The sequence below is a fragment of the Meriones unguiculatus genome, chromosome 1, assembly GCF_030254825.1.
Source record: "Meriones unguiculatus strain TT.TT164.6M chromosome 1, Bangor_MerUng_6.1, whole genome shotgun sequence".
Taxonomy (NCBI): domain Eukaryota; kingdom Metazoa; phylum Chordata; class Mammalia; order Rodentia; family Muridae; genus Meriones; species Meriones unguiculatus.
In genome coordinates this window covers 53,815,119-53,830,947 of record NC_083349.1, presented here as the reverse complement: position 1 = coordinate 53,830,947, position 15,829 = coordinate 53,815,119, and the positions used below count along the sequence as shown (strand labels likewise).

The window sequence follows — 15,829 nt, the reverse complement described above, 5'->3', positions numbered from 1 at the left end:
AAGAAAGAAAGAAAGAAAGAAAGAAAGAAAGAAAGAAAGAAAGAAAAGATAGTAAACTTGGCTATGAGCACGTACTGCAGTGACCCAGGGCCTTTGCTGTGGTTTGTTTTTTGAGACAGGATCTCTCTACATAATTGTCCTGGAATTTACTATGTAGTCCAGGCTGGCCTTGAAGTCCCAGAGTTCTGCCTGCCTCTGCCTCCGAAGTGATAAGACTAAAGGCGTGTGCCTTTGTGCCTGACTGAACAACATTTTTGTTGCTGTTGTTCTGGTTTGTTTGTTTTGTTTTGTTTTTCAGTTTGTTTTTTGAGACAGGGTTTCTCTGTATAGCCTTGGCTGTCCTGAACTTGCTTTGTAGAACAGGCTGTCCTCAAGCTCACAGAGATCCGCCTGTGGGCCACCACTCCTGCTTGACAACTTCTTTTTTATCAAGATAAAAATAACAGTGAGACATAGTTGTCTAAATAACATCCCTTGTTGACTTCTTTTTTGTTAGTTTGTTTGTTTTTCGAGACAGGGTTTCTCTGTGTAGCACTGGATGTTCTGAAACTCAGGCTGTAGACCAGGCTGGTCTCGAACTCAGAGACCTGCCTGCCTCTGCCTTCTCAGTGCTGGAATTAAATCGTGTAGCACCCCTGCCCAGCTGTAGACTTACTTCTAACGCCTGGGGAGTGCAATCCCTTGGACTGTTACCAGTTCTTTTAGTCTCTGGTGATACTCTCCAGCTGGGTATTTGAGACCATGCAGGTAGCCAAAATTAGTTTTTCTTTTGTACTATCAAGGCCAGTTGCTCAGGCGTGTGAGGAATCTCAGGCTCTGCTAGCCTCTCTTTTACTAGTAGTCAGTCTATGGGAGGATAAATCCAGGCCTTGCTTGGCCTGACTGTGGCTTTGCCTGGGTACACTGAGGAAATCTTTCCTCTGCATTGACCCTCCTGTTTGTAGACTGGATGCTGAGTAGAATTCACTAAGTGAGATTTTCTCCTTGGCCTCCTTGAACAAGAGACAGGTGATTCTTCAGTCACAAGATGGTTTAGGAGACTGTTCTAGGTCCCCGGGACTTTATTAATCTTAGAGCGCAAGGGAGAAATGTTTTCCCATTTAATCCCTCTGAGCACATTAAATAGCTTCCAGCTATGGTTTTAAACATCCAGAGGGTCAGTTACACCAGTCTGGAATTTTGTATTACTGTACAATAATTCTAAATAAACTGATTAGACATACATTTTAGCCAGTCCTTATAGTTCTTTGTCATTGACATTAGCAACTTTAATACCATATACATCATCTCTAAGTCTCCTTTATGTACTTCAAGTGACTTACTAAAATATTCATAACTTTCGAGTGATTTCAAGTCTTCTTTCCCATTCTGGACATCTAGCCATCTTAACCTTCATATCTAATAAATCCCTCTTTACTGAAACAATCTCCTTGCATCCGTTCTTCTAGCATGTTATTTTATTTACTGCTTTCCTTTCTTAATACCACAGAGACACGATGACACTAACGAATGAATTTACTATCTATTAGGAGAATTTTCTTTCTGAAAAGGGAAGGTTACCAAGCAATGCCTGTCCTTTCCCTCTTCTTTAATGGCATGACCGCCCCCAATCAGACTGGTGGCCTGAGAGGGAAAATGAGGCAGGAATGGTCAGGGGTAATGGAGACCTCAGGCTGCTGGTTAGCTCTAGGAGAAACAGGCTTCTCAGCAGGGAGGCTTCGTTGAGCAGCTTGTTTAATTGGGGGGAACAAAGATTATTTAAACCTTTTGGGGAGTGAGTTGAAGCTTTTGGGGTGAGTGTATATTATTGGCCAGGGCCAAGGTGCTAGGAATGTCTTATTTGCATGAGGAGGGATTCCAGGTACCTGCTGGGCATGACCTTATAAGAGAGAGGGAGTCTAACCTGTAACCTGGCCACCAGGCTATATGACCACTTAAAGGGTCAGAGGTGGGCGAAGTAAGGCTGCATGCACCAGGACGTGCAGGCCCGGGACAAGGGAGTGAGTGGTCCTCACTCCTACTACTCTAGAGATGAGATTTCTGAGTGGGGACAACTTGTCCCCACTTCTGCTCCAGACTGGCTCCTCCTGGTTCCATGGTTCCCTGGTCCCACACCATAGCCGCATGAGTTGGGACACGCCACCCACCAGCCACCTTCCATGAGACTTTTCCAGCCTGTATATCCTAGCTCTTCCCCCAAATCATGAGGCTATGTGTAATTAGGGCAGAATTGCATACAATTGGCTGGGAGAAAGCCTAATACTCAGGTGAGGGCCCAGGGACTTCTCTTGCCCACTTCTATGAAGGAGGATCAACAGTCAGCAAGCCAGAGTGTGGTCATCTTTTGTAAGCAGGCACAGCTGATCTTACGGAAAAGGCAGTTGTCTATTTCAAGATAAGGCTGTGCAATGCCACCATTAAGAAAGAAAGCTGTGTACATATGATAATGTAACAAATTAATATATTACCTGGGTACATACTCTTAAAGTATGAGCCTTTGGAAGTTTCCAGGAAAGCTTTCTAGAAAACATAAGACAGTCTTCATATAGTACATGGAATCACTAGCACAACTGTGCTTTTTGAATAAGTATGTGTCACAGATACAAAGAATTAGTGAATACGTAGTTAAACATTATCCAACTGCTGTTTGCAACATCCAGAAAAGCTCACTGAGGGGGAAGCCCTGTTAAAACTAAGATGGCTGGAGTGACTATTGAGAGATCTTTAGACAGAGAGTTCTGTCTATCTTCTGTACAGATGACATCCCAGTGGTTATTTTTGCCACAGACATCTTTGTATCATGAGATACTAAAAGCATACGCAAAATTATTGTTTCTTCATGAAGCTTAAACCATTGGTTTACTTTGAACATGAGGCTTGCTGTTGAGTCCAGTGATAACTGGCTGGACTGAAAGCATCTGTCTTCCTTATGACCTGAAGAGATTTGTCCAGATCTGCCTTACCATCTGGTAGGTGATGCATTTGGGCTAGGAATTAGCAAGAACAGACAAAGGAATGTATACCTGTAGCTAGATATAATTATAGGTCCAGAGGTAGACACAGGTTCCTAGGCCAACAGAACACTTTTTCTGAAGGGTCACCCTCTGACACCTTTATCATGGGTAAGTGGCAGTTAGACTCCATGCTCAAGGACCATCAAGGCAGCAGATGCATCTGCCTTTACAAATGTCCAAGCTGGAGCCCTCCCTGGCTAGACTTAGAGTAACCAAAACCCACAATCAGTGTAGATGCATATGCAAATGGAGGCAGAAGACCTGAAAAGTGTGGTAAATGCCTTCCTTCCTACATAGAAATTAAAGTATAGACAACATAATATTCTGTTACTTTTCTATAGAGGACTCATTTTATCCTCTATTCAAGCCAGATTTCTGTACAGAAAAATAGCAGACATTTCTTTCTTAAGGTCAGTGGGTAGCCTTAAGAGTATTCTTACCCACTAGACTCCTTAAGGGGAAGTTTTCTCTGTCAGGTGCCTCACCCGTGAAACAGAGAATGTTGGAATTTCTTCCAGATCTTCTCTGTCTTCCTCTTCAGAGCATCCTCTGAGGAGTTTCTAACTTTATTTTATTAGTTTTTCAAGATGGAATTTCTTTGTGTAGTCCTAGTTGTCCTGGAGCTAGCTCTGTAGACCAGACTGGCCTTGAACTCACAGAATCTGCCTTTAATACCTAAAGAGTTCTGGAATTAAAGGCATGTGCCACCTTCACCCCACCCCCACAGTTTCTAACTTCTATTCCTTTTCTCACAAATAACCATGAGGAGTAAATTAACAGATAAGCCCCTGTACTAATATGGATCTGAATGCCTATATCCTCCACTTTTTCATTAGTAACCATGAAGAAGACAGACTCTATTAGAGTTATCCATTCCTCCACTCTTTAATACCCTGTGACCTTAATGATTCACATCCAGCAAAACTCTTGAAGAGAGAAAGACAGAGAGAAAGAGAGAGAAAACGCACATGTCAAAGAAACCATTCAACTTTTTTGTTTCTTTTTGTTATTTTCTCTTTGACTGATTAGTTTTTCAAGACATGATCTCTCTGTGTAGCCCTGGCTGTCCTAGAACTCACTTTGTAGATCAGGCTGGCCTTGAACTCAGAGATACACCTGCCTCTGCCTCCCAAATGCTGATTTTAAAATCATGAATACAACACCCATCAACTCTTAATGACTATATAAGTCAGGGATGGATTTAGCTCCTTGTGGGTTAAACTTCTAATATTCCCTTTAAACATCCCCTTTGGTCCTTTTCTTCTCATATATAGTCTGTCATCATTATTACATATCTCCATCTGTTATTGGAATACAGCAATGAGGCTTTGTATAAACCAAAAATTTTACTGAGTTAGGAAATTAAAACATTTGCATAGAGGTCTTATAAGGTGGGGGGTGATAAAAAGATTTGAATTCCTTATCCTAAACATAGGTTTTATAGTGTTTGATGGAAAAGAGCCATATTTGATATTTCTTATAGTTCTAACTCAATGAATACATACTTTTGTCCCATATGACAAAGGGAAAATACATCTATGAGACAGAGCAGAACTTAATTATATACTCTTCCAAATGCAGTATCTTCTCTCTCCCTCCCCCTTCCACTCTCTCCTCCTTCCCCACTCTCTTTCTCTCTCACTCTTCTCTCCCTACCTCCTTCCCACTCCATCCTTAATTTGGCTAGATGTAAGATTCAAATAACCTGACACAACCCAGTAAAGCTAAAGGTTTATATCATTTGCTTTCTGGATTTGCTAACGCCCTTCTAATGCTTATCTTCTTTTCCCATCTCTTTGCTTGGTTTAAATGCTTGCCTAGACTCTGGGCAAGGATGAACGTGCCCTAAACTGTTCTAGGTCCAGGAACCAACCAGATTACCAAACGAGGGCGTGAAGTTAGACTTTCTTCAGACATTGGCACACACCAGCTCATAGCAGAAACAATTTGGACTTGAAGTCAACAAGAATCCTCCTTCTGGGGTGACTTCACAGCCTCAGTCATCTATGCATCCTTGAAACCACGATGACCTCCTTCACTGAGTACAGATGAAATGTGCCTCTGCCTGCTTTTCAGAGCTGTTAGCAAATGAGATGCAATAACCAGAGCTCACAGCAGAGCATGGAAACTTCCCTGGGAGATTATGATGTATTTTACCTGGACTGAACAGAGAATTCATCCTCCAAACTGGAATTTTCTTTATATTTGAGAATTAGGTTAGGCCGGAAAATTCTTTTAAAAATTGCAAGGTAAGTGGGGTTAACTGGGACTGCCCTAAGTAAACTGCCTCAATTCTCACTTGACAAATACATAGCTTTGCGTTGTCTGAAAAATAACTTAAGACTGCTTACAAAATTACACACAGCTAAGATGGTGGCTCTGGGACTGGGAATCATCCCTACCACTATCCCCCAATCATCACCTATGGAAGAGGAAGGACCAGAATAGGGTCAGGAGGTAGCTAACCCTGAGTACTGTGTTAGTCATCCTCTGGAGAACAGGAGAACACTTTGGCAAGCAAACCTTTCACTGATATGTAAGTTTGACACTGAGGAAGAGTTTGGGGCTCAATACAAGCATATCCAGTTGTCTAGTTGTCTAATGCCTGGCTGTGACTACTCAACCTTTATTGATATTGTGTGGGAAGATGAGAAAAACAAGTGGAGAAGACTCACAGCCACTGCTAATTTAACAGCAGAGATGGTGTGACCTCAATCACTTTCAGCTAGAAACACTGTGTTCCTTATTGGAGAATCTTTTTGTTTGTTTTTTTGAGACAGGGTTTCTCTGTGTTGCCTTGGCTGTCCTGGACCTGCTTTGTAAATCAGGCTGGCCTCGAACTCACAGAGATCCACCTGCTTCTGCTTCCCGAGTACTGGGATTAGAGGAGTGCACCATTGCACCCGTATTGGAGAATCTTGTGATAGCTACAGTAATGATGTATGTGGAGCTGTGGTCAGTTTTAGAGTTGGTAAGACAGCAATGTAGACTCCTGAGGGAAAACCCAGGGAAGAAGTCACACTCATAGGGAGGGTGTACAGAAGAGGCTAGGACTTCCTCCAAAGAAAGGCAATTGATGGGCTTTCAGTCCTGTGCAGACACATCTCTAAAACAGGTCTGTGTTTAAGAAGACATCTTCTGAATGTTTTCACAGAAGATGTGTCATGCAGTCGAGATCAGGGGCTGAACTCATCAAAGCAGAGTGGACTGCACTGAAGCTGATTTCATCTAAATGTTGCTAAGATGTAAAAGAAATCTCATTTGCTTTTGTCATGTATGCCTGTGTTCTTCCTGCCTTTCTTCCTTCCTCGCTCCCTCCCTCCCTCCTTCCCTCTTTTCCTTCTTCCCTTTCTCCCCCCCCACTCTCTTTTTTCTAGAGTCCACTATTCCAATCACAGCATATGCCATCCCCAGAACCTGCAGGTGTGCTCCTGGCCCACTCTGCAACAACTAGTTAGAATCACCATGGCACATCCACCTGTCATTCCACAGTATTCCAAAGCAACTTGCATTTCTATTACCTTAGCAGGAAAAGATCAGCTCATGCTCCTCTTCACGAAGGAGCATTTTTTCCTGCTGGGAGAGAAGGGTGAGCTCAGTTTTCTGGCAGTCTTCTTTTCCTTTCACCGAATTCCCTTGCTGTCCTCTTGTTGATGGCTACTAGATTTGAGTTTGTTTGCTTCCCTCCTCGATAACATTTAAGTGATTCCGATTTCAGTTTCTCGTTTGTCTGCCTTTGTTTTTGTCCTTAGGTATCATTGGTGAAAGATCCAGGAATATGACAGAGAAAGGTGAATACACTTTAAACTTGTACATTCTTTGGTAATTTTTTTAAAAGATTGATTGATGATTGATTGATTGATTTAGTGTGTGAGTGCCCTATGTGTAGGTACACCTACATGCCAGAAGAGAGCAGAAGGTCCCATTATAGATGGTGGTGAGCCACCATGTGATAGCTGGGAATTGAACTCAGGACCTCTGGAAGAGCTTAACCATTGAGCCATATCCCCAGTCCAGTAAAGTTTTGTTTGTTTGTTTGTTTGTTTGTAATTACACAGCTTTGCTACCACTGCATAAATTTCACTGAAGCCAGTGATCTGTAAGTGTGTGTCTGTGTGACTCTCTGAACATGACTGTGAACTATGAAATATAATACTGCCATCACATTCCTGGCTGGAATGAGTGTGTGTGCTTTTTATCTTTGTGCTGTACTCTAATAACTTGCATTGCTTAGGTTATTTTGCTTTGGTTTAAAAATGGCTTAAGTAGAAAATGGGGCCTGCTTATACTAAGGCAGTGTACAAAACTGTAACTAAAATGTGTACAGTAAATTGTCTTTTATATCTCCACCTCTGTAAAAGAAGGCAAGTGCTTGTGCCTTCTTGTAGTGTCTTCCCTATGCACAGCCCAAGTTTGGAGCACTAGTTTATTGTTATATTTATTATAACTTCTAATAAATTGGCTATACAGAAAGACCCTGTCTTGGGGGGGGAAAAAAAAGAAAATGTATAGGTGATGGGGAGTTAGGAATCTTAGTATCATTATCTGAATAAAACAGAATAAACAAGTATTAAGAGCTGCTTCGCCTTTCTTGCTCCCAGTTATCTTGGTGGCTGCTCTTGTTTGAGAGCCATCCCTTACTTGAGGCAGGAAGATGATGGTGACAAAAAGATGGGAAAAGTCTCTAGAGTTGGTCAACTCTAGGCTCCAACTTGTTATGAAAATTGGAAAGTAGCCTCTGGGATACAAACAGGTGCTGAGGATGACAGGGCAGAGCGAAATCAGTTATTCTCACAACAGCTGCCCAGACTTGAAGAAATCTGAACTAGAATACAATGCATGTTGGCTAAAGCTGGCGGCCATTATTGGTGGCAATAATATTGGCACAGCATGAGGAAAATACTATAGAGTATGCATACCAGCTATCACTGAGCCGGGTAAATACTATGGAGTATGTGTACCAGCTATGACTGATCCGGTGATTCTGACATTATTAGGAACACTCCAGAACAGACTGCTGGAATGTAAGCCAGGAAAGTTTTCCTTTAATAAAACTGCCAGAGCTCGGGGGGGGGGGGGGGGGGAGGAGGGGGGAGGAGGTGGAGGGAAGGGGGAGAAACGCTATTATATTGCTTATATTGGTCAGTTGTTGCAGTATGGTTGTCTAAACTTGAAAGCTTGACTATTGTTTCCTTACTTATATCATTTGAAAGTCACTTGAAAATGTTTTGTCTGCAACACACAGTTGTATATTCAGATCCAGAGGAATGAGGTGTGGCTACTGTAAAACAGAGGGTAGACTGAACTGTGAGTAGCAGAATGGAATCACTGCTGGAGAGGAAAATACTGTCTGTAAGTGGCTCTTACAAATTCATCCTTTTCACATTCATAAGCTTGATAAAGAGCCTTACAAGATAAACGTGGATTTAATAGATTTTTCAGGAAGGGATGTTGAGGGTGGCTGATCAAGGTGAGACCTACTGTTCTTCCTGGAAGATGGAACCGCTGCCCTCCAGAGGGATTCGGCTCTGGTTGGAACAATGCAGGATTTTTAGCTCTTTACACCTAGCCTGCAGTTACCATGGGGTCCAGCAATTCCACTCAGCCCGAACTTTAATAGATGTTTGTGTTCACAGGAGCACCACACCGAGCTGAAAGGTGAGTACAACCTAAAAACCCAAACAGATGATTATGAAGTAAGAATGAAGATGCTTTCTCCAAACATCCAGAGAGGCAACTGCAGTTTCTCGTTACATTCCAGGATTCTGATATAGGAAAGCTGTAGAGACTGAGATGGTGGTTAGGAAGTGTGAAAAGGAAGAAAAATGCATGGTGGTTTGGGAGAGTACTCTGATTACTACACCTTCATCATCCTTGAAAAAAAAAAGAAATATCATCCTTGAAAAAAGAAAATTCTAAGAGAAAAATAAAATAGGTATCAAACTGATTTTATTGACCAGAGTAACTAAGGGGTGCTGAGACAATTTCAGGCTTACAGTTCTGCTTTCTTTAACTGCCTCCCTCTCCACTGTTGCCCTTGCTATATGAATAGTATCAATCACATTCATTTTCCTGTTTTAGCTCAACAAACAAAAGCCGTACAGATAGAAGGCAACCAATTAATGTGAGCCTGGCTCTCTGAAGATCCTCGGGAGAGGTATGGACTGGTGAAAATTCTCCACTGACCTTTGTTATTCCAGGACTTCGGGGGCAGAGCTACTGAGCTGGTGAGCAGTGATGCCCCCTTCTCTACGGTATGAAGCATAGATGTTCTGATCTCAGGTAGGAGAAGCAGCCAGGAAGGGTCAACTTAGATGAAGACGGGGTCTATCAATTGGCGTGAAACTGTTGTGGCTGGAAGGATTTCATCCTCCAAGGCAAACAGGAGCTCTCGTTTTGATGCCAGTAAGCAAAGGGGGTGACATCAAGAGCCTTAGTGACAAGAAGGAGGGTACAAGTGGAGGAAAGGTAGTTCCTGCCTCTCCCTAACAACAACCCCAAATCCAAGCGCCTCACAGTCCAGGCACAGCTGGTGGAGACTCAGAACCACAAGAATAAGACTCCTGGCTTCCGTTGCCGTTAGCATTCAAGCCTATTTCCAGGTGGGATGGGTGTGCATTGAGAACCTCGTGGTTTTAGTGTGCCACCTACTGTACACCAGACCGAGATCTTGGTTTGCTGTTTGTTTGTGGGGAAACAAGGCTTCACTCTGTTGCCCGGGCTGATATTAAAGTCATTTTCCCAAGCAAGCCTCGAAACCAGCCTGCCTTGCAAGAATGAGAAATTTGCAGGGAGGAAAGGTTGATGCCCTGGGTGGGGTGTGCTGGGGAGAGGAACAACTACTTTTCACTGGGAGAAGGTTTTAGAAATTGTCAGCCTTGCAAGACAGATTTGAAGATGTGGGTGACAGGGTGAATCACACCTTAGATAAACTGCTTTTTTTTTTTTTTTTTTTTTAATATATCCTTAGCTTCATGTCAGGAGCTTGAAGATGGGCTTACAAATAGCTAGATTTCTTTGTCCCTTTTTTCTAAGTGGCTAAATTTAACAAATCTTTTTCTGTGTGTGTATGTGTGTGTGTGTGTGTGTGTGTGTGTGTTTCACTATTAATTTGACTCTTTCAATAGGCTTGGGTAAAAGTATCTAAACCTGGCTTCTTGGAGCACAGGCTGACTCTAAATTTCATAATAATATCACTATGTTGCCCAGGCTGTCCTAAAACTCACCTACTCAAGCAACCATCCCTCACCTGCTTTCTGAGTAGCCAGGACTACAGGCATGCCCTAAACCAGCCACACTGGCATCTTAATATTGATTTCAAAGACTGGTTCCCCACGGAAGTGTAGATTCTTATCCATTGAAGTATAAATATACTCCATGATTTGGGAAACAGCGACTCATTCTAAAGCGTGAAGCCTAATGTTTCTGTTTTGAAAGAATTAGTGAGGCGGAACATTATGATCATGTTGTGAAATAGCCTTCTTACTAAAGAAGGAACAGGCAAAAGAAAGGTCACTTGGGACGAATATACACTTGTACACTTGAAAGGCAAAATACGCCGTTCAAATAGGTGCAAACCGGCTCTGGAAATGTAAGAAGCAAAATAGCGGATGTAAGTATAGCTCGTGAAAGATTACGCCGAGAATTGCCACATGACTCAGAAATGCCACTGAGCAGGGACCTGAGCATACATTTGTACACCTGGTTCACAGAAGCAAAAGACAAAAAAGAGAAAGACAGAAAGGTGAATACAATTCAAAAGTCCATCAATAAACAAATACATAAAAATATGATATATGCCATATAATGCAATATTATTCAGCATTAAAAAGGAAAATGTTCTTACCCAAGTTACAACATGGATGAATCTTAATAATTTTGTGCAAATAAAATGAATCAAACATAAGGGACAAAAATTGTATGGTTTCGCTTGTTAGAGAGGCCTAGCGTGATCAAATCCATAGCGATGGGGAGGTGAAGAGTGGTTGCCAGGGGCTGGAGTGAGGAAGGAACGGGGAAGCTAGTGTTTAGTGGGTGTGGTCTCAGTTGAGTAGCTGAGAGAATTCTGTGCATAGACAGCAGTGGTGTCTGAATAGTGATGTAAATAACACCACTAAGCTCTATGTTCAAAATGGTGAAATTGTGACCATATGGGATTGTCTATTTTTTTTTTTAGTTATGTAATTACTTAATGATTTTTTTTTTCAAGACAGGGTTTCTCTGTGTAGCCTTGGCTGCCCTGGACTTGCTTTGTAGATCAGGCTGGTCTCGAACTCACAGAGATCCACCTGCCTTTGCCTCTCAGAGTGCTGGTATTACAGGTGTGTGCCACCATACCGGGCTTAATGAATTTTTTTGAGACAGGGTCTCGTGTAGCTCAGATTGCCCTTGAGATCTCTGTATAGCCAAGAACCTCTGGTCCGTCTCCCGCTACCCACTCGGTCCTGGAATCACAGGCATGCATCATGCACCCTGACAACTAAACCACATCTCCAGCCACTTCTCTGTTCCCACACCAACTAACCTGAAGAGGGTAAACATTCCAGAGAAAACCGGTCTGAGAGTATATAGTAGTCAGATAATAAATCAGCAGTGTAGCTAGGCAGGGTGCCACACATCTGCCGTCCCCATACAACAGAGTCTGAGGCAGGAGGATACGGAGTCGGAGAGCAAACACCAGCAAAAGGCTCCACAGGAACATAGAGCCATAGCTGCAGTTAGCTTGGCTCTGCTTTCCCACCCAGACACCCGAGCTATGACCCTAGCGCCGGCCTTGGTCCCTCTTCAGCTCTTCAGTCCCGGCTCTGAACTATAGAGAGGCTGAGGAGTAAAACATTCTGGGTTTAGGGGACACTGAGACAGCTTGTCCTTTAGAGGAAGAGATTTATTCGGAGTAATTAACACTGTAAACAGACAGACAGACGTGATGGGGACTCTGAGGAGAGCACAAGCCCACATGGCTGAGTGCGTTGGTGGTGAGGTCCCTTCTTCCGGGTCTCAGAGGAAGGGGGAGGGTCTGTGATTGATGGGTCCTTAATACAGCGCAGGCAGTCGGGCTGTCTCTGATTCCTGTGTGACAAACGGGAAGGAGGAGAGTGTGTTAACCTGAGACCTGTGCGAAAATCAGCTGGAAGGGAGGGGAGAGACACTTCTTGGGATGACCGAGACCTGGGCATCGGCCTGAGCTGGCTTGGGATCTAAAGACGAGCATCAAAGGGGAAAAACGCTAAAAGGGGAAAGGAAACCTCGTTTAGTGCCTTCCAACCTTTTCAGTATTTTCTAGCTAAATATTACCAGTAGTAAAAATATTACCAGTTTAATCTCTGGAGACAGAGTGTACAGCCCTTATCAGATTTTAGAAGTTTCTATGAAGTCCGGTGTTCCATCTGAAATATTTATGTCAGGTTTCCTTTCTAGTCCCTGAAATATTTATCTTCATCCCATTTTTTTTTTTTTTTCTTTTTAAGGAGCAGATCTGACTAAGGTCTAAGTGTTTACACTAGACAACAGAGATTAAGTGGGAAACAAAAGAGACAGAGCTGCTGACCTCTCGAGGATGGGGAGAGGGATGACGGGGGAGCGGCAAACACTGACGTTGCCGTTACCTGACGTCATGTAAACCAGGGGATCCAGACCTAGGCTGCTCTCTGCTCCATTTGACAGACTGGCCTGGGAGGCAGGAGCAAGCAAGCCAGGTGTGTGTGTGTGTGTGTGTGTGTGTGTGTGTGTGTAGCTCTGGATCCATGTCTTCAGCAATGAGTCAGAGGGCTACACCCCTGCAGTCTCCTGGGCAGAGGGCGCCCTGCAGGCCTTACTGCTCTGTTTCTGTGTTGGCAGGCTCTCCAGTTCTTGTTCATTTCCCTCCCTCCAGTCTGTTCCCACACTGAGAAACTCGAGTTACATACATAATACCTTACACCCGGGGAACCTTTACCCTCCTCTGAGACCTTCCAGATGCTCTGAGACCGGGCTTGCCCGGCTTTCAGCTTTCGGCTTGGCCCTAGTTGATCCATGTTAACCTTGGATTTGCTGTGGTTTGATATCTGGGTTCCATCCCACTCTTGTAATAATTAACATTCATGAAATGCTCCAAATATGTTACGGACAATTAGGTGCTCTGGTTCACTAACCCCTGGGGAGCTCGACCAGGCAAGTTCAGCAGTTAAGTAATTGTTAAAAGCAAGGCGCAGGAGTATGGCTCGTCTGTACCACTTACCAGCTGTGTGGCTTCAGACAAGTGATGACCCCCGTCTGAGCCTCCCCCGACCCCTTTTTCTACTATAGAAAATGGAAGAAGAATATGTAGCTGCTAAGAAAATGAGAGGATTCATGGCAAATCCCAGATCCAAGTGCTCTTTTTTTTTCTTTAAAGTATGAGTTTTATCCCCAATTTATAGATGAGAAGAGTGAAGCTTAGAGATGGTCAAGCAGCTTGCTTAAAGTCACACTGAGGGGGAGGGGCAGGGATAGGACTAGAATTCAAGATCTTAGACATCTCAGTGGGCGGTCTGGACAGTTCTGCCCAAGTCGCCGGGCAAGCATTTAATTAACTGGATTGTTGGGTTCTTAGAGCCCCTCATTAGAGCAATTTCTTTCCCCTGATCTTTTGTTTTTAATTCTGAGACTGGCAACTGCACTGGCCCTGAACTGGCAACATCCTTTGCCAGCTTTTGCTACGATAGTGATACTATGTGGTTTTCACTAGGGTTGTGGTTATTTCTCAAACATCTCAATTTTCTTGGGGTAGAAGGCTATAAAATGAAGAAAAATGGTTTTATAACGACATTAACAGAATCCATAATTATATATAAATAATTTATCAACAGTTTCTTGAGTCTACTTATTTATTTATTTGCTTTATCGCCAGCCAAGTACACCCGCAGGAAATATTGGGTCTCTAGCCTATAAATCAGCCAAGTCTCCCATTCCTTCTGAAATCCAGTATTTGAGAGTATAGTTTTAACTACTGCCTTAATGCCATACTCAGGTCAAAAATTTCCCTTAAGGCTTCTACATACCTTGTAGAATTGTGTACTATGATTATTTTAGTAAGAAAACAATATGGAAATGTCAAACATACCGGAAAAGGTACAGCTCAATGAAAGATCACACACTCAGTGTGCCCATGTCAGCATGACCCAGATCAGGAAATAAAGAACAGTTCTCAAAAGGTCCGCCCCACGTGATCCTTCCTCACTGCCACCTTAGTCCCGATTGTCTGAACTTCAAGTGTTTTATGAAGTTCTCCTTTACTATGCTTTGACTGTGCCCTCAAAAGTTCATATGGTGTTCTGTTCAGGAAGTTCTCCCTGTACCAATGAGTTCTAGGCTGTTCCCCACTTTTTTTTTTCTAGCCGATTTAATGTGTCTGATTTTATGTTGAGGTCTTTGATCCACTTGGACTTCAGTTTTGTGCAGGGTGACAAGTATGGATCTATTTTCATTTTTCTACATGTAGACATCCAGTTGGACCAGCACCATTTGTTGAAGATGCTATCTTTTTTCCATTGTATGGTTTTGGCATCTTTGTCAAAGATCGGGTGTCCATAAGTAAGTGTGTGGGTTTATTTCTGGGACTTCTGTTCAGTTCCATTGATCCACCATTCTGTTTCTATGCCAGTACCATGCAGTTTTTAAAACTGTTGCTCTATAGTACAGCTTGAGATTAGGGATGGAGATACCTCCAGAAGATCTTTTATTGTAGAGGATTGTTTTAGCAATTCTTGGTATCTTGTTATTCCATACAAAGTTGAGAATTTTTCTTTCCAGGTCTTCCTGAACAGAACACCAACAGCACAGGCTCTAAGAGCAACAATCAATAAATGGGACCTCATGAAATTGAAAAGCTTCTGTAAAGCAAAGGACACCGTCATCAAAACAAAGCGACTGCCTACAGATTGGGAAAGAATCATCACCAACCCTTTATCTGACAAAGGGCTAATATCCAGTATATATAAAGAACTAAAGAAGCTGAAAAGCAGCAAACCAAGTAATCCACTTAAAAAATGGGGAACAGAACTAAACAGAGAATTCTCTGCAGAGGAATATCGAATGGCAGAGAAGCACTTAAAGAAATGCTCAACCTCATTAGCCATTAGGGAAATGCAAATCAAAACAACCCTGAGATTTCACCTTACACCCATCAGAATGGCCAAGATCAAAAACTCAAGTGACAACACATGCTGAAGAGGTTGTGGAGAAAGGGGAACCCTTCTCCACTGCTGGTGGGAGTGTAAACTTGTACAACCACTCTGGAAATCAATCTGGCGCTTTCTCAGACAACTAGGAATAGTGATTCCTCAAGATCCAGCCATACCACTCCTAGGCATATACCCCAAAGAGGCTCAAGTACACAAAAAGGACATTTGCTCAACCATGTTTGTAGCAGCTTTATTTGTAATAGCCAGAAGCTGGAAACAGCCCAGATGCCCCTCAACTGAAGAATGGATGCAGAAACTGTGGTACATCTATACAACGGAGTATTACTCAGCAATGAAAAATAAGGAAATCATGAAATTTGCAGGTCAATGGTGGGACCTGGAAAGGATCATCCTGAGTGAGTTGTCCCAGAAGCAAAAAGACGCACACAGTATATACTCACTCATATAAACATACAACATAGAATAAACCCACTAAAATCTGTACATCTAAACATACTAAGCAAAAGACAGGACTCTAACTAAAATGTTCAATACCCATCCTGAAAGGCAAAGAGGATGGACATCCGAAGAAGAAGAAAACAAGAAACAACCTAGGAACCTGCCATAGAGGGCCTCTGAAAGCCTCTGCCATGCAGACTGTGAAAGCAGATACTG

General features: G+C 42.8%; 1 long non-coding RNA gene and 1 pseudogene across 1 annotated transcript; both read left to right on the top strand.

The window, feature by feature from the left end:
* Positions 1–7,668: 7,668 nt before the first annotated feature.
* On the top strand, positions 7,669–8,042 carry LOC110558281 (large ribosomal subunit protein eL30-like; annotated as a pseudogene).
* A 223-nt stretch (positions 8,043–8,265) lies between these two features.
* LOC132648006 (uncharacterized) lies at positions 8,266–15,046 on the top strand. The gene is made up of 3 exons (XR_009586346.1): positions 8,266–8,672; positions 9,096–9,171; positions 14,784–15,046. It is a non-coding gene; the product is annotated as an uncharacterized LOC132648006 (long non-coding RNA).
* Positions 15,047–15,829: the final 783 nt, after the last annotated feature.